A 25052-nucleotide genomic window follows, 5' to 3' on the forward strand; every position below is an offset into this window, starting at 1 on the left:
CAGATTAAGGTTTCCATCTCAATACCCTAGCCACCTCAGCTACCACACAGCCGCCGTTCGTCAACCTCTGCTACCACGCTGCCACGATGCCAACCGAAGGATCCAGAAGGCCCAGCCATAGCCGCACATGTCGCCCCCAATGGTGAGTCACCATTGGAAGTTCGATGACTCGCCAAGCTTCAATCTTTTACCCAGTCCGAAGAAGATACCGGCGAGGCTTATAAAAGTCAACCACCTGCAAACAATAAAGAAAAAAGGGTAAGAACAGAGAGCACAGAAAAAATAGAGAGAGCAACGAGCCACAAGTAACACAGCAACCACGAATCACCAAAACAAAAAGAAAAAAAGAGAAGAAGAGGAGGAGCTTACCTCGCCGAAGAACCCCAAACGTCACCAAAAAACTAAAAATACCGAAGGTATTTCCTTAGATTTAGGAAAATCCATGGCTTTTTAGGATGAAAGAATGTTGGAATCAAGTTTAGGGTACTTGGATCTAGCATTTGGGAAATTTTGGTGTTCTTCAGCCACCAGCAACGGTGGCCGACGGTGAGACTGACTGCGGTAGATGGCTGCCGGCCGGTGACCGGCTTCTCTCCGGTGAGGGAAGCTAGAGAGAGGCAAGAGAGTTTAAAACTCTCTCAGAAAGAGAGAATGAGAGAGAAGAGAAATGAATTTTTGGCCTTAAGGCCGTCAGGTTTGGGGCTTAAATACCCCTCCCCGAACGACGCCGTTTTGAGGAGGGGTCTATTTGTAATTTATTAAAAATTAAATCTCGTCCGCAATCCAGTAGTTTTGTAATTTTATATTATAGTCACTAGAATCAAATTTACAATCATTTTAATTTGGCCTCTTAATTTTATTTAATTCATAATTTAGTCATTAGCATAATATATATATTTTAGGCAAATAACCGATTTAGCCCTCATAATTTTATAAATTAATATTTTAATCATGAATAGCATGTTTTAATTTATTTTAATTTGATGTTCAAATTTTACACAATTTTATTTTAATCACTAAATTAATAATACGAGTAAAATTGCATGTTTAGTTACTAGAATATTAAATAATCGGTAAATTAGGAATCTAATTTTAAGAATTTTATAATTTAGTCATTTAATGCTTTTATTTAATATTAAATATCATTATTATTTTTATGTACATATATATATATTGATTTTAATTATTATTTATATTTATATGTTCTTAATATTTGAATATTATTATTATTTATTCATATAAATATATATACAAAAAGTAACATTTATTTATAATCCTATTTATAAATTTCATAAATTATTTTAAAAATTATTTTAATTATGTTTTTAAATATTAAGAAATGACAGTCTTAAAGCAACTGGATGTCTTTTTTCTGATATTTTAAATAAGATATTATTTTTATAAATTATATCTATTTTAATAATGCTTTAATATTTATTTATTTATTTTATTAAGAAAAGAACTGTCTTAAAGCACCTATAAGTCATTTTCTGATATTTCTAAATAAATAAATATCTTATTTATATTAATATATTTTCATAAAATCATAAATTTGAATTAAAAAAATATTATAAGTTAAATATATCTTTGAATTTTTAAATTTTTAATGATAGAGACAATTTATAATTAATAAAGCATTATAGGGGTGCTAATCATTCCCTGAATGTAACCGACCACGAATCCATTTTTATTAAAATTTTTGGTTATATGCAGATCAGTTTTATCTTTTAAATATTGTTTTCTTAAAACCTATTTTAAAAGATTGTTTTTAGGTATTTGATCTACCTAACCCAAAAAGTCAATGGCGACTCCCAAAATATTTATTTTAAATCAAAATCATTTTTATCCACATTAATTTTCTCCGTCAAGTAAAAATTCGTGCCCGGACGAAAACCAGTTACGACAGCTTGGCGACTTCACTGGGGACCTGGTCAAGCTTTAAAATCAATTATAAATTGTGTATATTAATTAGAAATTAAAAATTCATATATTTAATTTATAATTCTTTCTTTTCAAAAATTTGTATATATACTTATTATTTTCATAATATTTATATATATATATATTATTTTATTAATGTTTCATTTTATTTTCATGTATTAACTTTCATTATTTATTTTTTTGTCAGAGGTATGAACATTTCTCCTCACACACTACACATGCATTGCATAACATAAGCTTTTTAATCAAGCTTGTCCCTTTTAAGTGGGAGTGAAAGCGACGTCTTCGTGAGAATTTATTCTCCGTGTCAGACCTAGCAAGTAGCTTTCGGGATTCATATGCTCTATGTCTTCATGGGAATTTATTCTCCATGTCAGACATAGAGAAGTGTATCCCCTCGTATTGAACTCGATCCACTTTAGTATGTGATGGACTAGGATTGAGGGTTAGCAGCCCAAGGGGGCACTAACAAGGACAATTCGGGTACCTTTACTCTTAGAACTGAAACTCTACATATATTAAACTTTAGAAACTCTTCTGATCTGAAGCCATGTCGAAATTTGTCCAAAATAGGCGTACACAAAGGAGAAATGATTTCTAACTTTTTCCTTTATTTATTTATTTTCTTTCTAACTAAATTGCATGAAAATTTAAATTATTTTAAAGCATGTTTAATTAGAAATATTTGGATAGATGTTATTAAATTAATTTTTCCTTTATTATGTGAACTAATTCATTTCTTTTTGTGTGTTCTGTTTGCATAACATCATACAGGATTAAAGGTATTGATCCTAGTGTTAATCGTCTCATTGGAAAACCTTCATCTATGGATAAAAAGTGTTCAAATCAAATAGTTCCAAATTCATAATTAAGACAGTGGGCTGAGGACTTACAAAGACAAGGGGGAGACAGTCTGCAAGATGACTATGTATCTAAGTTAGCCATTTATGCTCCGGTTTCACTAAAAAGAAATGATATGCAAGATTTGCGAGGCATTTGGGAGAGTTGGGACTCAAACAAAAAGTTGCAGTTTTATCAGACTTACGGGGACATCCCATATTTTCTATATGTTGAAGTTGATGATGACTTACTTCGAGCCCTAATTCAATTCTAGTATCCCGGTTATAATTGTTTTACTTTCAATAAAAAGGACTTGGTTCCTACTATTGAAGAGTACACAACTTTACTACATATAGAAGGGGCTTTGGAAAATCGAATTTATTCAAAGTCAATTAAAACTCAACCTTTTCGAGTTAAATTAGCAAAGATTGCCAGAGTACGAGAGGAATGGGTGGTATCCCGCACAAAACAAAAGGGCGAAAGTAAAGACATTACTTGGACCAACATTAAAGAACTTATTCAGAGTCATCCAGATGATAAAGTATGATTCGATCTCTTTGCTCTGGGTATGTATAGTATGGTCTTCTTCCCGAAAGTATTGGGATATATTGAAACTGCAGTAGTAGATTTGTTTGAGCAGCTACCATAAAGGATCAATCCTGCTTCTGCAATTCTAGCAGAGACTATCAGATCGTTAAACGCTTGTAGAAAGCTAGGAGGTGGACGATTCTCAGGATGTGCCCAATTGTTATATGTCTGGATCCGTAGCCATTTTTGGAGGACAGAAAAGGTTTCATACCGGCGCTTTAATATGGACTACTCACCATTGAAAGAATTTCTGGAGCAAGAATAGCCGAAAGAAATTACGAAAGATATGTGGATCAATGCCTTTCGAAATCTGTAAAGCAATGACATTGTTTGGCGAGCCCCGTGGAAAATCCAAAAGGAATTCTTTTACAAATATGGTTATTAAAACTGGGTGAAGCTGCTTGGATTGTGGGGAAGAATCGGATATGCACCACTTCTGGTCATAAGGCAGTATGAAGGTCGTCAATTTGTTCCTGTCACTGCTGGATTATATTCGTCTGAGTTCGCATTCCACAGTAAAAATTATAAAAGAAATATCATGGAGGCCTTTCCAAGCTTAGAGCTTGGAAAACAACTTTTTGTATTCGAGCTAAAGCAGCAAAAGAAATGTTAACTCTCGATTATGAGGAATGGAGATCTGTCAAGAAAAATGAAAATATTCCTCTACCAGACCAAAATGAGGATATCTCTATGGAAGATCGCATTAAGGTGGTTCTATCAGAGATTGAAATCCTGAGAGCTGAGTTTGAAGCAGAAAGAGAAGGTTGGTTGAAAAAATTAGAGCAAATGAGACGAGATAAAGCTATGTTGGGTGTTGACGTTGACTTTTATTCAGCACAATGTGCAATGCTGAGAGAAAACAAAGAAAAAGTTTATGGTGAATTCAGAACGTTAAAGAAAAATTACCATGAGCTATACAAATCTCGGAAAACATTAGGACCGAGCAGATCAACAGTACAAATGACCAAAGAATTGAACATTGAGAAAAGCCGAGTTGAAGATTTGAAAGGAAAGAATAGCCGTCTACTCAAAAACCTTAAGAAGGAAAGCAGAAAATGGAGGATTTTGAGGTTGACAGAAGGGAGTGAATTATAAAGCACAAAGCTGAAAGCCACGAGATCATGAATGAAATGCAGAGAGAAAGGGATTGAGCCAAAGAATTAGAAGACATAAAGAACGACATGCTTGAGAAATTTGAAGGTGAGAAAAATACCATGTTCAAGGGATTTGAATCTGAAATGAACAATCTGATTGCCGAACTTGAAGTCAGGGGCCAAAGGATTGAAGAGTTCGATGTTGAAAAAGAAAAATGGGAATTGGAGAAGAAGGGTTTCAACACCAGACTTGAGGTAGAGCAAGAAGTGGCTAGCAATTGGATGCAAAGATGTAGAAACAATAATGTTCAAATCCATAAGCTTAGTCAAAGGACGCAAGAAGCATGAACAAAACTCGAAGAAGATCTGGATCAGTCTAGAAACAAAAACTTAGAGTTTAATGCTTACATTTTGCAACTTGAAGAGTCATTATTTCAAGAAAAAGTTCGTCTAGGACCTAGTGATCTTAAAGAAAGTTATGAGGAGAATGCTTCACTGCGAAGACGCATTAGAGATCTTGAAAAAACTCTGCACAATTTTCAAGTCAGAATCACTGAGTTAGAGTAGACTCTCGAAGTAACTAATGAACAATGGAAAAAATCGACTAATTTCTGTGTAGAAAGAAGTGAAGAAAGAAGCAATATGGTATTCGAGGCCATGGTACAAATGAGCGAAGTATCCAGATATGTTGGGGAGCTAGCTGTTGAAGCAAAAAATAATTGAGCATCACGTTGATCCAGTTTCCAAGTATGGAAAGAAGATGACCTGGTTGATGAAAGAAATTATAGAGCTTAAAAGGAAAGCTATGTCGTATATGTAGTTATAAACTATTATAAAGAAACTTTTGTATACCGATGGAAGTTATTCTATGACAGTTAACTTTTTGGGATCAATACCTTTTGCATACATGCATTTTGCATACATTCATTATTCATTGCATTATTTTCTTTATGTATAATTTTTATTTTACATTAAGATAACATTCATTAATTAAAATTTGAAAAAATAATATCAAAATAATTTTCAATCGCAGTTATTCTGGCCAAACGAGAAATACAACATCACTATGGTACTAGACAAGCTACTAAGAAAATCATGGAGGATAAAATACAACGTATTGAGGAACAACATAACAAAGAACTAGCAGAGATGAGAATGAAGCTAGAGAAAATTGAAGCCAGTATTGCAAACTCACAAGATAGCATGATGCATAAAATAGAAGACATGCTAAAAAAGCAGGCTACCATTGGAAAAATTCATGAAAATCCTATATCTTTCGACCAAGAACCTATGTATCCTCTAGGTTTCCCACCGGAACCAATTTATCACTCTAGTACTACACCTATACAAATCCATGCCCGCACATCAGCACTTCAAGAGGCCAAACCACATGAAAATCAACAAGTAGATCCTGCATCTTTAAGAAAAAATCCACTTATATCAAATGTGAAAATAGGGGATTTTAATGCTGAACATCTAATCCCAGATTTGAATGAGCTGAATGAGAAAGAAAAAGTAAATGAACAATTGACCAGACAGATCAGGAGCTTAGAGGAACGAATGAAATATGTAGAAATAACTGAGTCATTCTATGGGTTTGACGCTAGCGAGTTGAGTTTGGTTCCAGACCTAATCATCCCCATCAAGTTCAAAGTTCCTGAATTTGAAAGATATGACGGTACCACATTCCCTTCATCCCACATTACTATGTTTTGTCGCAGAATGGCAGGACATGTGAAAGACGAGAAATTGTTAATTCATTGCTTTCAAGATAGCTTGACAGGACCAGCCTTAAAATGGTATACTCAACTGACCAAAGCCAATATTAGATCCTGGAAAGATCTGGCAAAGGCATTCCTAGAGCAGTACCGCCACGTGACAGATATGGTCCCGATAGATGGACTCTCCAAAATTTAGAGAAAAAAATAATGAAATATTCAGACAGTATGCTCAGAGATGGCGTGACACAGCAGCACAAGTTCAACCACCTCTATCAGAAAAAAAAGGCCACAGTAATGTTTGTCCATACTTTAAAGGCTCCTTATTTAAGTCATCTAATGGGCAATGCAACCAAAAATTTTATAGATTTGGTCATTTCTGGAGAACTCATTGAAAATGTCTTGAAAAGTGGCAAAATTGAATCAAATGAGGGGTATAGTTCCAAAAGACCTATGTACCGGAAAAAAGAGAACGAAGTCAACAATGCAAACTCTTACAACAAGGATACTTCAAAAACTGTTACAATAACCCAACCAAGGGTTAAGAAAGAAGAAACAAACACTAATCGAGTAGAGTCCAGAAGATCTCGAAGGGAAAGTGAAAGGTTGTCCTTTACACCTTTACCAGTACCTTATGCTGAGATCTATGATTCGCTGTTAAAAGCAGATGTCATACGAACCTATCCTTTGGTTCCCATGCAACCACTATTCCCTCCATGGTATGATATAAAAGCACACTGTATTTACCATGAAAGAATTACGGGTCATTCTATTGAAAACTGTTTGGCATTCAAAAGAGTGGTCCAAAATTTGATCAACACTAAAAAGTTGGAATTCAGTTCACCAGTTACATCAAAACATTCGCTGCCAAATCATGGAGATAAAAATGTGAATGCAATTCAAGAAGAGAACATAAAGAAAGCAAAAACTGATGTTTCTGAGATTAAATCTCCTTTTGGTTGGATATTTCAACAACTCTCCTTATCCGGTATGATTCCACAAGAATTCAGGCCAAAGCATGATGTGAATGAGATTTATTGCGAATATCATCAAGAAAAAGTACATAGAATTCAATTATGTCCTGAATTAAGGGATTTGGTGCAAAAATTTATGAATAACAAATAGATAGAATTCTTTGAAGAAGAACCAGGGAAAAGAGAAGATGACGTTTTCTCATAAGAAGATTCTAAACCTAAGCAGAGAATAAGTGATCCCGTGATTATTAATGTGAAATCATCTACAGTGAATCCTGCACCAATAAAGCCAAAAGTGGTTATCGCGACTCCTTTACCATTTCCATATAAGGATACCCATAGGGTACCTTGGAATTATACTACCAATGTTTCAATGGTAGGAGGATATGTTTCTCTGGGAAAAGCAAAAAAGAAAATACAGAGTGTGGATTCGACGTCTGAAGCAGTGAGTGAAGTCGGATTCTTTACTAGAAGTGGGAGATGTTACTCTCCCGAAACATCAAATGCATCAAAACAGGTAAAAGCAAAAGGAAAAGCTATGGTAATACCCCAAAAGGTATTTGATGATGAATCCCCTCCAGCATTCAATAAGTCTGTAACAGAAAAACAAGCGCAAGAATTTTTGAAATTCCTGAAACATAGCGAATATAGTGTGGTTGAACAGCTACATAAACAGCAACCGCAGATTTCTATTCTTGATCTATTGATGAATTCATAAGCACACAGAAATGCCTTGATGAAAATGCTTAATCAAACCTTTATCCCTGAAGATATATCTCTCAACAAGCTTGACAGAATTATGGGACATATAGCCGCTGACAATTACATAACGTTCACGGATGATGAAATACTTGAAGGTGGAATGGGGTCAGTAAAAGCTTTGAATATTACCACACATTGTCATGGTCATGTTTTGCCTGGAGTATTGATTGACAATGGATACGCTCTTAACTTGATGCCTCTGGTCACACTTCAAAGAATGCCGGTGGATAAATCGCACATAAAAAGTTATCAGATGTAGTGCGAGCTTTTGATGGCACTCAAAAAGAGGTGCTTGGGAAAATGGAAATACCGTTGTTGATTGGACCAGTCGTGTACAATATTGACTTTGTGGTGATGGATATTCACCCTACATATAATTGTTTATTATGGAGGCCATGGATTCATTCTGCAGGAGCTGGTCCTTCTTCATTACATCAGAAATTGGAATTCGTTGTTGATGGACAACTAATATGCGTAGGAGCTGAAGAAGAAATCATTGCGTCTATAACAAGTGATGTTCCGTATATTGAAACCAATAATGATGCTCTCGAATGCTCTTTCCGAGCTTTGGAATTTGTTAATGCAACCTTTATTGCTGAGGGAAGCAAAATTCCACATCCCAAATTTTCTGATTGCACCAAGATGACTGTACGACAGACTTTAGGCATTGGAGCTAAAACTGAGAAAGGTTTGGGAAAGAATCTTCAAGGGAGTTCAATTCCTGTAAGTATGAAGATGAAGAAAGATCATTTTGGGCTTGGATTTAAGCCCAATTTTCAGCAAAAGAACAAAGAGATGAAAAGAATATGCGAAGATAGAAAGGCAAGGTTGAAAGGAGAAGAAATCCCTTGGGAACACATGTTTTTCCCGCAGTTGAAGACCACGTTCAGATCAGGATGAATGGTTAATGTAGAACAACAGCTTGTTGAGGCCTTTAAAGAAGAAAAGTTGATAAAAGATCAAAGCATAATTGAAGAAGCTATGGAAGGATTATTTATCAACATGATCATGAATGACAACAAGACCGGCAAATACTTGGCTAAGATTCGCCCTTGTTTTCTTGGAGAAACACTCAACAATTAGACTGCTGAAAACCTCCCTGTAGTTTTTAGTATTAACACAGAGTAATATTCAGAACTAATCTTTATTTTTAGCCCAAGAATATGAAAACTTTTTGTTATCTTGTAAAGGAAATTATGTTAAGTTCACCTAATATCAAATATAAGAAATTTTCTTTAAAATTCTCAAATGGCAATCATTCTTTACATTCTTTACATTTTTACATTCATTATTTTTCATTTATTTCATAAATTTACTATATCCTTTCGGAAATATGTCCGACTTAAATTTGCAGGTGTCACAATGTTAATAGCATGTTTATTCCTAAATTTAATCAAGAGATAAATTTAGAGCGGCCCATATGTCTGGAGGAAATCAATGAGTGTGAGGGTGAAATAGAATGTGATGTTCCTACTGAATTGTTAAGACTGGTAGAAAAAGAAGACAAATAAATTTTACCTCACAAAGAAGAAGTTGAGAATGTAAATCTGGGAACTAATAAAGAAATGAAAGAAGTGAAAATTGGTACTACTTTGTCAGCCCAGATAAAACAAGAATTAATAGATCTCCTCCAAGAGTTCAGAGATATCTTCGCCTGGTCTTATCAAGATATGCCTGGTTTGAGTACAGATATAGTGGTGCACAAACTTCCAATCAGTCCAGCATATAAACCCGTTCAACAAAAGCTCAGACGAATGAGACCATAAATGCTTTTGCAAATTAAAGAGGAAGTGATGAAGCAAATTAATGCAGGTTTTCTACAGGAAGCTAAATATCCAGAATGGGTAGCTAACATAGTACCAGTACCAAAGAAGAACGGGAAAGTCCGAATGTGTGTGGATTATAGATATCTCAACAAAGCTAGTCGGAAAGATAATTTTCCATTACCTCATATAGATACATTGGTGGAAATTACTGCAGAACATGCATGGTTTTCAATGGATGGCTTTTCAGGGTATAATCATATAAAAATGAACCCTGAAGACATGGAAAAAACAATATTTGTAACCATGTAGGGCACATTCTGCTACAAAGTAATGTCATTTGGATTGAAAAATGCAGGGGCAATGTATCAAAGAGCCATAGTAACTCTGTTTCATGACATGATACACAAAGAGATTGAAGTATATGTGGATGACATGATTGCCAAATCCCGAACCGAAGAAGAACATATTCAAAATTTGAGAAAGCTTTTCCATAGATTGAGGAAGTATCAATTAAAGCTCAACCCCGCTAAATGCACTTTTGGGGTAACTTCCAGGAAGCTTTTGGGATTTGTAGTCAGTAAAAAAAGAATCGAGATTGATCCAGATAAAGTAAAAGCAATTCAAGATCTTCCACAACCAAATACAAAGAAAGAAGTTCAAGGCTTTTTGGGAAGATTAAATTATATATCTCGGTTCATTTCTCAGTTAACTGAAAAATGTGATCCAATATTCAAATTACTTCGAAAGAGCAATCCTGAAGTCTGGAATGATGAATGTCAAGAAACTTTGGATATTATTAAGAGATATTTATCCAATGCCCCCATTTTAGTGTCACCAATGCCTGATAGACCGTTAATCCTCTACTTAACAGTCTTTGAAAATTTGATGGGATGTGTACTGGGACAACATGATGAATCTGGAAGAAAAGAGAAAGCCATTTATTATTTGAGTAAGAAATTTACTGATTATGAAATCCGATACCCATCAATACAAAAATTATGTTGTGCCTTGGTGTGGCCTACTCGAAGGCTTAGACAATACATGTTATATCATACCACTTGGCTGATATCTAGATTTGATCCTTTAAAGCTCTTGATGGAATCTCCAGCTTTGACAAGCAAAATGGCTAGATGGCAGATGTTATTATCCGAGTTTGATATTGTATATGTCAACCAAAAAGCAATAAAAGGAAGTGTCTTAGCTGATTTTCTGGCCAGTCACGTATCCGATGATTATCAGTCTCTAAGCTTTAATTTTCCAGACGAAGATTTGTTAAGCATATCCATGAATGAAGAAGTCATAACGAATTATGAATCCTGGAAGCTTTATTTTGATAAAGCATCCAATGCCTTGGGACGAGGAATTGGAACAGTACTAATTTCTCCAGAAAATATTTATTATCCTTTCACAAGCAGACTGGAGTTCTTTTGCACCAATAACATGGCAGAATATGAAGCTTGTGTCATGGGATTGAAGGCAGCCATAGAAAGGAAAATTAAATTTCTCCAGATATATGGAGATTCATCATTAATGGTGTATCAATTACGAGGAGAATGAGAAACAAAAGATCCCAAATTGCTGGAATACCAAAAAATTTATCCTCGAATTAGTGAAAGGATTTGAAAAAGTCACCTTCAATTATCTCCCTCGAGAGGAAAATCAAATGGCAGATGCTTTGGCTACATTAGCTGCTATGTTTCAGGCAACTAAGAAAGTTGATATGATGCCGATCAAAATGCAAGTGTATGAAATTCCTGCACATTGTTACAGTGTGGAAGAAGAGGCAGATGGTAAACCATGGTATTATGATATCCTGCAACATATCAAATATCAAAGCTATCCACAAAATGCATCTTAAATTGATAAAAGAACATTGAGAAGAATGGTTGCTGGATACTTTCTTGATGGCGAGACTTTATATAGAAGAAGCAATGATCAAATGCTATTGAGATGTTTAAATACTAGTGAAGCCAGAAGCATCATTAAGGAAGTCCATAGTGGGATATGTGGAACACATGCAAATGGTCATTCCATGGCTAGAAAAATAATGAGATATGGATATTATTGGGCTACCATGCACACAGATTGCATTAATTATGCAAGGAGATGTCATAAATGCCAGATATATAAAGATAAGATTCATGTACCCCCATCGCCTTTACATGTAATGACAGCACCCTGGCCATTTTCTATGTGGGGAATAGACGTCATTGGGGCAATCACACTAAAAGCATCGAATGGACATTGTTTCAACTTAGTAGCAATTGACTATTTTACCAAATGGGTTGAACCTGCTTAATATGCCAATATTAAGAGGTCTATAGTCTGCAAATTCATAAAGAAAGAAATAATTTACCGGTATGGGCTACCAGAAAGGATCATTACAGATAATGCTCTGAACCTGAACAACAAAATGATGACTGAACTTTGTGCACAGTTTAAAATCAAGCATGCAAACTCAGTAGCATATCGTCTAAAGATGAATGGGGCAGTTGAAGCGGCAAATAAGAACATCAAGATAATCATTACAAAGACTACTGAAACTTACAAGATTGGCACGAGAAGTTACCTTTTACTTTATATGCATACCGAACTACTGTGCGAACATCTACTGGGGCAACGCCTTTTTCTTTAGTCTATGGGATGGAAGCAGTCTTACCAATTGAAGTTGAGATCCCATCACTTCGAATTTTGAAAAAAGTAAAATTGGATGAATCTGAATGGATCCAAGCTCGAGTTGATCAGTTGAACCTTATTGATGAAAATAGATTGAAAGCTATTTGCCATGGACAGATGTATCATAAACGGATGATGAAGTCCCATGACAAGAAAATACATCCAAGAGAATTCCAAGAGGGTGATCTAGTGCTGAAAAAGATCTTTCCTATACATAAAGATTTCCGTGGGAAATGGATGTCTAATTGGGAAGGGTCATACGTTGTAAAAAAGGCCTTTTCCGGAGGAGCGTTGATCTTGGCAGAATTGGATGGAAAAGTTTTGAGAAACCCAATAAACTCAGATTCTGTCAAGAAATATTATGCTTGAAGAAGAAAAAGAAAAGAAAAAATGTTGAAAAAAGAAAAGAAAAGAAAAGAAGGGTCAAGATGAAAACCCGAAAATGACGTCTTACAACCAAAGGAAGGATTTGAGTTGAAAACCTGAAAGGGCTGCTCAAATGCAAGTTGATATTAGGCATCTGGCAATTAAACCTTCTTAAGATTTTGATAGTTTGGGAGGAACTTCACATCTACAAGCATTCTGACAACGTTTGAGATCTTCCAGACAAAAGCTTACTTCAGTGCTCTAAATTATATCAAGTTGATTAATTTAGAAATACTTGTGCTAATAATTTGTTGAGTCATTTGAATTTTATTATGATTGTCATAACTTTAAATATATTTCTATATATTTATCATTTATTCCAAGTTTATTTTTTTTTTAAATTCAATTTATTTTTGAAATTCAATTTATTTAATATAAACATCCTGTAAATAGATTAATATAATCTTAAAAACAAACAAAATATTTCTAGCTATTACTTTACTTTTAATTACATGGAATCTAAAGAAAGTCTTATCGACATTTGTAATCACTGTTGAAAAGCAAACAAGTTATGTCCATCATAGAGTCATTTGGAAGCGGAACAAGAGGAAATCTGTTATCAATTGGCAGATTATGAATATAGCCCCTTTTCCATGCAGCAGTGCAAAATTGCTTCGAATCTACAAATTTTGGCTCTACATCATATAAGTACCGTGAAATTTTAGCCCAAATACAACTGGAGCAAATACCACGTTATCATAGTAGAAATAAGGAGGCCTAATAGCATCTTCTGGAAGTATTCTTTGAGTTATCAGATCTGGTTCAGTAAGAACTCCAAAACCAATCATTGGATTAGGAAGATGAATTGCATGATCGTCTTCATTAAGAAGCTTCTTTTCAAGTTACGTCTGCTTCTTCTTTTTCTAAGAAAATCATAGCCCAAGTTTCGCCTTTTCTTGTAATTGGGATCATTGCATAATGGCTTCCTATCTTTTACCGGAATAAGTGTGTCAGTAGCCTTAACCATTTGAGCAGCACATATAAAATCTGTCAACTCTGCAATTGATGAATCAAGACTACATCTCTATGACTATTGAAGACTTAGCATTTGAGTATCCCATTTTCATCAAGTATAAAAGTTTACTCTCCTCATCAGAATCAGAATTCAGGATTTCCTCGGTATCAGAAGAACTATCAATATCTGTGAAATCATCTTGAAAGATCACTTCATAATCAGATGAGTATTTATCAGAATCAACATGTTACATGAGTGCAAACTTTTCAAGAGTCTGTGCCATTGAGTTTTGTTCTCAAGGGGTTTTATGATATTATACAAAAATAAGGCATATCTACATCTACACTCTTCAAAAATGATAGATTCTCCGTTCGAAGAGGAAAGATTTATTGGATTTTTACACAATTGAAGAAAGACTAAGTTCACCTCTTTGAAATTAAATAAAGATAAAATTAACATTCATGCATCATATTTAGACATTTGTAAAATAGGTGCATTTTCATCCATTTTATCCATGTTAAATATTTGACAAGAAATTCAAAGATTTTAGCAAAGATTCGAATCCATCATTCGATGGATCAACATTTCCAGAAAGAGTTCATAATGAGAAGAACTCATCTGAAGAAGGAAGAAGAAGTTCATAATGTGAATAACTTGTTTAACCTTTTGCTCAAATTCATCACTTGATGGATCAACATTTCCAGAGAGAGTTCATAATGAGAATAACTCATCTGAAGAAGGAAGAAGAAATTCATAATGAGAAGAATTTGTTCAAACCTTTTGTTTGAATTCATCATTCGATGGATCAACTTTTCTAGAGAAGTTCATAATGAGAAGAACTCATCTGAAGAAGGAAGAAGAAGTTCATAATGAGAAGAACTTGTTCAACCTTTTGCATGACTCTATCACAGAAGAAGATAGATCAACATCAACTTTTCCAGAGAAGTTCATAATAAGAAGAACTCGTCTGAAGAAGAAATTCATAATGAGAAGAGCTTGTTCAACCTTTTGCATGACTCTATCACAGAATGAGATAGATCAATATCAACTTTTCCAGAGAAGTTCATAATGAGAAAAACTCATCTGAAGAAGGAAGAAGAAGTTCATAATGAGAAGAGCTTGTTCAACCTTTTGCATGACTCTATCACAGAAGGAGATAGATCAACATCAACTTTTCCAGAGAAGTTCATAATAAGAAGAACTCATCTGAAGAAGGAAGAAGAAGTTCATAATGAGAAGAGCTTGTTCAACCTTTTGCATGACTCTATCACAGAAGAAGATAGATCAACATCAACTTTTCCAGAGAAGTTCATAATAAGAAGAACTCATCTAAAGAATGAAGAAGAAGTTCATAATGAGAAGAGCTTGTTCAACCTTTTGCATGACTCTATCACAAAAAGAGATAGATCAACATCAACTTTTCCAGAGAAGTTCATAATGAAAAGAACTCATCCGAAGAGGTAAGAAGAAGTTCATAATGAGAAGAGCTTGTTCAACCTTTTGCATGACTCTATCATAGAAGGAGATAGATCAACATCAACTTTTCCAGAGAAGTTCATAATGAGAAGAACTCATCTGAAGAAGGAAGAAGAAGTTCATAATGAGAAGAACTTGTTTAATTTTTTTACTCAATGGATCGACTTTTTCAGAGAAAGTTCATAATAAGAAGAACTTATTTGAAGAGGAAGAATTTGTTCAACTTTTTGCTAGATTACATCACAAAAGGAGATAAATTGTCATCCGCAGTGAAAAAGTTCATAATGAGAAGAACTAATCCCAAAGAAGAATTTGTTCAATATTGTCATTATAATCAAGTGAATTCAAATAAAAAAACTTATTATCTTTTTGTCTTTACCCTATTCTTGTTAACACAAGAATAAGCAAAGAGGGGCATCTGAAGATACTCATTTTTTTCATTTGAATATTATTTATATTTTATTATTATTATTATAATTATTATAATAATAATAATTATTATTATTATTAATAAATATTATTATATATTACATGCCAAATACATTACAAGCCCAACCCAAATACATCAGGCCCAACAGTGACCCAAACATGTGGCCCAGATCCAAATGGCCCAGTTAAACCCTAAAACCAAATTAGGGTTTCCATCTTAATACCCTAGCCGCCTCAGCATCACAGCCGTTGGATCTGAGAGATCCAACGGCCCACACGCATCCAGAACAAACCCTAGGGTGATAATACCCTAGGGACCACGCGGCCAGAACAAACCCTTTTTTTCTTTCTTATTTGCAGGTGGTCGCCAACCGAAGGATCCAGAAGGCCCATCCATAGCCGCACACGTCACCCCCAACGGTGAGTCACCACTGGAAGTTCGGTGACTCACAAAGCTTCAATCTTTTACCAAGTCCGAAGAAGATACCGGCGAGGCTTATAAACGCCGACCACCTACAAACAAGAAAGAAAAAAGGGTAAGAACAGAGAGCACGAAAAAAATAGAGAGAGCAACGAGCCACAAGTAACACAGCAACCACGAATCACTAAAATAGAAAGGGAAAAAAAAGAATAAGAAGAGGAGCTTACCTCGTCGGAAAACCCTAAACGTCACTGGAAAACTAAAAATACCGAAGGTATTTCTTTAGATTTAGGAAAATCCATGGCTTTTTAGGATGAAAGAATGTTGGAATCGAGTTTAGGGTACTCGGATCTAGCGTTTGGGAAATTTTGGTGTTCTCCGGCCACCAGCAACGGTGGCCGATGGTGAGGCTGGCGGCGGCAGACGGCTGCCGGCCGGTGACCAGCTTCCCTCCAGTGAAGGAAGCTAGAGAGAGGCAATATAGTTTAAAACTCTCTCAGAAAGAGAGAGAATGAGAGAGAGGAGAAATGAATTTTTGGCCTTAAGGCCGTCTAGTTAGGGGCTTAAATACCCCTCCCCGAACGACGTCGTTTTGGGGAGGGGTATATTTATAATTTATTAAAAATTAAATCCCATCAGTAATCTAGTAGGTTTGTAATTTTATATTATAGTCACTGGAATCAAATTTACAATCATTTTAATTTGGCCTCTTAATTTTATTTAATTCATAATTTAGTCATTAGCATAATATATATATTTTAGACAAATAACTGATTTAGCCCTCATAATTTTATAAATTAATATTTTAATCCTGAACAGCATGTTTTAATTTATTTTAATTTGATGTTCAAATTTTACACAATTTTATTTTAATCACTAAATTAATAATACGAGTAAAATTGCATGTTTAGTTACTAGAATATTAAATAATTGGTAAATTAGGAATCTAATTTTAAGAATTTTATAATTTAGTCATTTAATGCTTTTATTTAATATTAAATATCATTATTATTTTTATGTACATATATATAGATTTTAGTTATTATTTATATTTATATGTTCTTAATATTTGAATATTATTATTATTTATTCATATAAATATATATACAAAAAGTAATATTTATTTATAATCCTATTTATAAATTTTAAAAATTATTTTAATTATGTTTTTAAATATTAAGAAATGGCAGTCTTAAAGCATTTAGATGTCTTTTTTCTGATATTTTAAATAAGATATTATTTTTATAAATTATATCTATTTTAATAAATGCTTTAATATTTATTTATTTATTTTATTAAGAAAAGAACTGTCTTAAAGCACCTAGAAGCCCTTTTCTGATATTTCTAAATAAATAAATATCTTATTTACATTAATATATTTTCATAAAATCATAAATTTGAAATAAAAAATATTATAAGTTAAATATATCTTTGAATTTTTAAATTTCTAATGATAGAGACAATTTATAATTAATAAAGTACCAATTTTGGGCATTATAGGGGTGCTAATCCTTCCATGAATGTAACAGACCACGAATCCATTTTTATTAAAATTTTTGGTTATATGCAGATCAGTTTTATCTTTTAAATATTGTTTTCTTAAAAACTATTTTAAAAGATTGTTTTTAGGTATTTGATCTACCTAACCCAAAAAGGTCAATGGCGACTCCCAAAATATTTATTTTAAATCAAAATCATTTTTATCCACATTAATTTTCTCAATCAAGTAAAAATTCGTGCCCGGACGAAAACTGGTTACGACACATGTAGAATACTATTATGTGATAATAAGAGAATATAAAATAAGTTATGTAACTACATGATTATAAGAGGCAAGCCATGTGATAAGATATATGTAAATATATGACGATGAAAAGACATAAGAAAACAAACTATAAACTATATGATAATGAAATTATGAGACTCTGTGAGAATAGTTTATAAATTAGAGGACATGAACATAGATAAGGCCCTCCTTGATTTTAGAACTTATCAAAAAACATGACGGCGCATGACTCTAGGGTTCTCCGAGCGTCCATTAGCAGGACTAATAGGATCTGAGATTTCTATAGTGTTTCCGGCGACTAGTTCAATTCTTCTCAGTTTTTCTGTCTCTTCTGTTTCGGTTTTCTCATTATCATGGACTGGCAGAAATTGTTCCAGTGTTCAACAAACCAACAACTCAGCTATTTTCCACCAAATGAGAAGAACGGCGTTCCAACGGTTCACCCTCCACTAGAAGTGTTTGAAGGAGGAATCTCTGATTGAAAATACTCTCTTGTGGGTCAATTTCTGGGTGCAGCTCCGAATTTCGCAGCAATGTAAAGGATCATCGTCAGTTTATGGAAAGATTTGCAGCAAGGTTCTAACGTTCAGGTCAGTTATGCTGGACCGAATCTCTACTTGTTTTCATTTGATTCTGATGCTGCTCGTGACTGGGTATTAGAAAATGGTCCTTGGCACATCTATAATAAGCCTCTGAACCTTAGGCAGTGGGAACCCAACTTGAAAAAACTTCATTTTGACCTAACCAGAATTCCGATTTGGGTCCCCTTATACAATGTTCCTCTTGAATTATTCACTAATGTTGGTTTGAGTTACATTGCTAGCACCATAGGGTTTCCTTTGTCAATGGATTCTGTCACAGCCACTAAAATTAGATTGGAATTTCCCAAAGTCTGCGTTGAAATAGGGGCGTCTGATGTGATTCCCAAATTTATTGATGTTGTGCTTAACAATGGCCAAGAAACTTATATTTTAGTAGAAATCCCTTGGCTTCCCCCTTGTTGCAATCTATGTAATACTTTTGGTCATAGTTCCAAAAACTGTAAAAACAATCCAAACTCCTCCCATACAACTCAAGTATGGAGGAAAAAAGGATCCTTCAACCTCTGATTCTTCAGGAAACAATTCCTTAGCTTCTGCAAATGAGGTGAACCCATATTCTGTTAAGGGAAATATTGCTGGAAGCTCAATCCCACCTCATCTTCCTTTTTCTTCCTCTTACTCTATTGATCCAGTTGAGGACTCTCTTCCAGTTGAAGACTCTCACCCATCTACCTTGCTAACTAGTATGGAAATTAAAAATGAACCTGCATTTGTCACAACTATTGAAACTGATTCAAATAAAGGTTCTAAATATCCTGTTAAAAAGGGTAGAGGAAGGCCACCTAAAGGCAAATTAGCCAAATCTCTAGCTGGCTCCAGTAACCGATTTGAGATCTTTAACTCGGTTGAAGAGGCTACCCAAGCCTTAGAAACCATGGAGAAAAAACCAAGAGTGGCTGCATCAGGCGTAGTAGAATTGATAAAAGATCTTAAATCTAAAAATAAATCTCACCTTGATAAGGTTAAAAGTTCGTCAATGGTTAGTAAAAAGGGGGATACTTTCTACACAACCCCTGAGAAATAAATGTAGCTTTTTGGAATGTTAGGGGATTGAACAACCCCCTAAAACAGAGTAGTGTCCTCAGAAGGGTAACTCAAAACAATGTAGATAGCTTTTGTTTACTGGAAACCAGAGTGAAGGCTGAAAAATCTGCTGATATTTTTGCTTCTAAATTTAAGAACTGGAATGTCTTTTGTAACTATTATTTTGCTGTGAATGGAAGAATTTGGGTAATGTGGAAGAAAGGTTTAGACATCTCCCTATGCTATGCTTCACCTTAAATTATTGCTATTGAATGCTCTTTCAACAATTCCAAGTTTCTGCTCACTGGGATTTATGGTCATAATGATAGAGTAGCTACAAGAAGTCTTTGGCAGGATCTTAGAGTCATTGAATCAAGATATCCTAATTATCCTTGGATCTTGGGAGGGGACTTTAATGTCACCATGTACCCTCATAAAAGCTCTAATCATGAACATATGGGTTTGTTTTCTTCCTCATAAATGATTGAGTTTCAAGAAGTTTGTAATGAAATCCATCTACAAGACCATCCTTACTTTGGTCCAACTTTTTCTTGGAGCAATAAGCAAACTGATAACTTCCTTGCTAGGAAACTTGATCGTGTTCTCATTAACCCATTATGGTTTGAAACTTATAACCATTCTTTTGTTGAACTCCTAGCTCCTGGGTCTTCTGACCATTGTCTAGCTTTGGTGAATCTGAACAAAGAGATACAATTCAATAAACCTAAGCCTTTTAAAATTTTCAATTGTTGGACTCTTCATCATATCTTCTTGAATATTTTCAGTCAATATTGGTACCCTCCTTGTCAAGGAAACCCTATGAAGAAGCTATTTCTTAAGCTTAAAAGACTTAAATCCAATCTTAAGCAACTCAACAAGGAATCTTTCAGTGATATTTCTGCTAGGGTTAGGGAAAAACAGGAAGAGATTGAAAAGCAGAAATTGCTTTCTTTAAGAGGTTTAGAGCCTATTGAAAAGGAACTCAGGTTGCAAAGGGAACTAAAAACTTTAGAAGACGCCGAGGCCATGTTCTTAAAGAAAAAAGCAAAAACTTATTGGCTCAAAGAGTGGGACAAAAACTCAAAGTTCTTCTATTATGTAATTGCTACTAAGAATAAAAAAGACACCATAAGAGCTCTTATTGATCATCAAGGAAGGAGATTAGACACCTTCAAAGACATGTCCACTGAGATTATAAAATTTTTCAAAAACCTCCTTGACTCAACCGATCCTAAAGTCACCAATTGTTCTGTTAATTTGCTCAAAGATCTTCTCAATCCTATTCCTAGAAGTGAAAACTATCAAGGAATCACAAATGAAGTCACTTCTCAAGAGATTTATAAAGCTATTTATGGCCAAGGTAATGATAAGGCACCAGGTCCCGATGGTTACACACCTCTTTTCTTCAATAAAGCTTGGCATGTGATTGGTGAAGAAGTGATTGAAGCCATTAAGTTCTTCTTCCAAGAGTCTATAATTTATCACGCATTCAATGCAACTTCCATTGCCTTAGTTCCCAAAATTTCTAACCCTTGCAAAGTTTCGGATTACCGTCCTATCTCTTACTGCTCTGTCATCTACAAGGCTATCACTAAGATTATTGTCAAGAGAATCAACTTTTTGCTCCCTCAAATTATCTCCCCTAATCAATCTACCTTTGTTAAAGGGAGAAGTATTGTTGATAATTCTCTTCTTGCTCAAGATATTGTGAAAGGGTATGGGAGGAAAAAACATCTCTCCTTGGTGTGCAATCAAGATAGACCTCCAAAAGGCCTTGGATTCTGTTCACTGGGGCATCATTCATATTATCCTTAAGGCTCTTGATCTTCCTACATCCCTTATTAACTGGATTATTGCTTGCTACTCTAATGCTTCTTATTCCATTACTTTTAATGGAAGTCTGATTGGATTTTTCAAGGCTGCTAAAGGATTTAGACAAGGGGACCCTTTATCCCCTCTTTTGTTTGTGTTGGTTATGAATGTTCTATCAAAAATGCTCAATACTGCTGCTGCCAAAGGGATTTTCAATTTTCACCCTAAGTGTAAGAAAATTGGTCTTACACACTTAACTTTTGCAGATGACCTTCTTATATTCTGCAAAGGTAATATTGAGTCTGTCTTTGGAATCATTACTGTTCTAAATTCTTTTTATGAACTTACTAGTCTTAAACTCAATGTCCTCAAGAGTGAAATCTTTACTGTTGGAATTTCTGCTCAAGTTATTTATAAAATTATTTATTTTTCGGGATTCAAGCATGGTTTTATGCCAGTTAGATATTTAGGAATCCCTCTGGTAACCAGGAAGCTTTCACCCAAAGACTGTCAACCTCTCCTTGACAAGATTTATTCCAAACTTAATCAATGGTCAAGGATGAAGCTTAGTTATGCAGGTCGTATTGAACTAGTTAACACTGTCATTCTCTCGGTTGCAAATTACTGGTGCAGGCAACTGATTTTACCCCAATCTGTCATTCATAAGATTGAACAAATATGCTCCAGATATTTCTAGAAAGGATCTGATATCCCTACTTCTGGAGCTAGAGTGAGTTGGGAGCGAATCTGCATGCCAAAGTCTGAAGGAGGATTAGGAATTAAGGGCATTAAGTCCTGGAACAAAGTTTGCACGATTATTCATATTAAAAATTTGTTGGCTGGTGAGGGTTCCTTATGGGTTGCTTGGACTCATAAATATATTATAAAGCAGCAAAACTTCTGGTCCATGGACATTCCTTCAACTTCTAGCTGGACTCTTAGGAGAATAATGAAGCTTAGACAGCTTGCCTACCCTATTCTATCTGCAGGATTTAAATGCTCTAAAAGTTTATGGGAAGAGGTTAGAGTGAAGAGCAACAAAGTTTCTTGGCAGAAACTGATCTGGTATCCTTTGCATATTCCCAAGCACAGCATCATCACTTGGATGATAATTCTGGATCGTTTGCCAACAAAGGACAGGCTGCAGAGATTTGGTATTCTTACAAACACTCAGTGCATCTTATGTTCTGAAGCTTCGGAAACTAGAAATCATCTTTTTGCTGATTGTAAAATGTCAGCCTATATCTGGAGCTCTATTCTTCTTCTTTAAGGTATTCAAAAATCCCATCTATCATGGTCTAACTTCCTTATTTGGGCGACTGCATCTTGGAAAGGTAAATCCCTTATCACTTGCATCCTTAAGCTCTCTTGGTGTGCTTTCAACTACACAATCTGGGAGGAAAGAAATCATAAAATATTCAGAGATGCACATAGAACCGAGGGGGAAGTACTCCAAGCTATCAAGCAAACTGTTAGTACTCACTTAAGTAACATAAACATTAATAGACTAGATAGCTCTAACATTGATATATGTAACAATTGGGGTATACTATGATTTTGTTTGTAAATAGGTTACCATTGTTTCCGTTCCATTGATTGGATTGGTTCTATTGTAGCAACTTTTCTTCCTTTGGATAATAAAAGCTTATTTATCCAAAAAAAACATAGATAATGATATGAATCTATAAGATAAGTGATGTAGGGAAAATATATATATATATTTAACGGAAACTATGAAATATAGTTATAAAGTAAAGAACTATAAAGCTTGGTGAGAAGATGATAGGAGTTGTGTGGAACTGAACGAAATAAATAGATTAACTTAGTACATAAATAAAATGAGATAAGCGATATAAATTATATGTTATGGTATAGGTTATCTGATATGTATAAATTCAAGATATTATTATAAATCATGTGATATGTTATAGATAATTATGTGAGTAAATGGAAAAGTGAAACAAGATAAGTATGTACTTATAGGATAATATGAGATTATGTGAACATGAAGTATAACTCTATGAGGAAGACTTAGGTTTTATATGATTTAGGCATAAAAAATGAAACTAAGATATAATTATGTTCAATTATTGGATGAGATGAGTATATGACATTATTATATAGATTATATGAAAGTGTATACATGAATACATGTGTAAGTTATATTGTATTGATAGGACACCTGAGACTACATGTATATGTTATAATGTAAGAAAATGAAATAAGTTATTAATGATATTGAATGATGGGAATATATGAAAACATGACTATGAGATAATTCATGTGACTATGAGCTATGTAATAAGAAGTTGTGATGCAATGATCAAGAAATATAAGCCATATGATACATGTATATATTTATCGAAATGATCTACGTGCAAGTAAATATGTGATAAATATAAAGCATAATGCCCATGTTATGTAATATGAGAGCTAGGGGTATAGTTGGCATGCCAAGAGTCGAGGGATTACAGTGGTCCTTCGGGATATAGTGGTCCTTCGGGACATAGTGGTCCTTCAGGACATAGTGGTCCTTCGGGACATAATGGTCCTTCGGGACAAATATTCAGTGCCCCTAGTGGGAATTATACGAGCTGTGGTGACAGCATATGTGCACAACCTCAATAGACTTACATATCTTTAGTTCTCAAAAGTGTACATGGGCTAAACAAAGAAATGACATAAAGAAATCTTGTATGATATTATATATGTTTCATTTGTGAAAAGTATAGTATAAAGTGCTTCAAAGATTAAGATCAAATTATGTGCTCTAAATGGATTAATGATAGTAATAATGTCAATAAAGCGACTAGAATAATGATTATATGTGTTCATGTATATAAATGGGTTATATGAAATTGTATATGATGTTTGTGTTATATTATTATATGAATTGTGAAATGTTCATGCATTATTAAGTATATAAGGTTCATATTATTCTTGTTTTATGCCTAACTAAGTCAATGACTTAGCGTGTGAGTGTTTCACACGTAGGTTTTGGAAAGCGAGAAGAGAAGCTAAGTGGAGCAAGACAGGTCAGCATCTCCTTTACGAAGTTCAGATCAGTAAAGAATTTTGAATCATGTGTACCTTGTTATATTTAGTTGGCATGAACTAAGAGAATTGTATGGGATATGCTCTGATAGGTTTTGTAAAACCAAATGTTTTAATGAAAATTATTTATGTTCCTGAATTATGGATTTAAATTTTATCAATTTGTAAGGAAAAAGTTTTGAAAAGTCAATGTGACATCTCGGACTCGGATCCGGGTCGGATGCGGGTTGGGGTGTTACAAGAGCTCCTAATCAGACCCGAATGGTATTTCCCACCTCCAAAAGTAGTGCCTCACAGCAAAAACCAGCCTTTAAATTCTTGATTTATGGCAATACTGGCTGGATCAGAGGTCTGCTTGGTCAATTATGTGATAAGGAAGGTATTCCATTTGAATATGGAAGAGGACGATTGGAAGATCGTTTGTCACTTATGGCAGATATTCAGAGCATAAAACCTACACATGTTTTTAATGCTGCGGGTGTGACCTGTAGACCCAATGTTGATTGGTGTGAATCTCACCAGTGTGGTTGGAACCTTGATATTGGCTGATGTTTTCCGAGAGCATGGGCTTTGGATGATGAATTTTGCTACTGGCTGTATATTCGAGTATGATGCAGAACATCCTCAGGGCTCTGCCATCGGGTTTAAAGAGGAAGACAAACCCAATTTCACTGGTTCCCTCTATTCGAAAACCAAGGCTATGGTAACT

The 25052-nt window shown here is 34.5% G+C and overlaps 1 pseudogene; it reads left to right on the plus strand.

Moving 5' to 3' along the window:
- Window positions 1-25052, plus strand: part of LOC120143926 — a 32576-nt pseudogene that overhangs the window by 7005 nt on the left and 519 nt on the right.

This window comes from Hibiscus syriacus, unplaced genomic scaffold (genome assembly GCF_006381635.1).
Source record: "Hibiscus syriacus cultivar Baekdansim isolate YM2019G1 unplaced genomic scaffold, ASM638163v2 tig00110865_pilon, whole genome shotgun sequence".
In the NCBI taxonomy this organism is placed as follows: Eukaryota; Viridiplantae; Streptophyta; class Magnoliopsida; order Malvales; family Malvaceae; genus Hibiscus; species Hibiscus syriacus.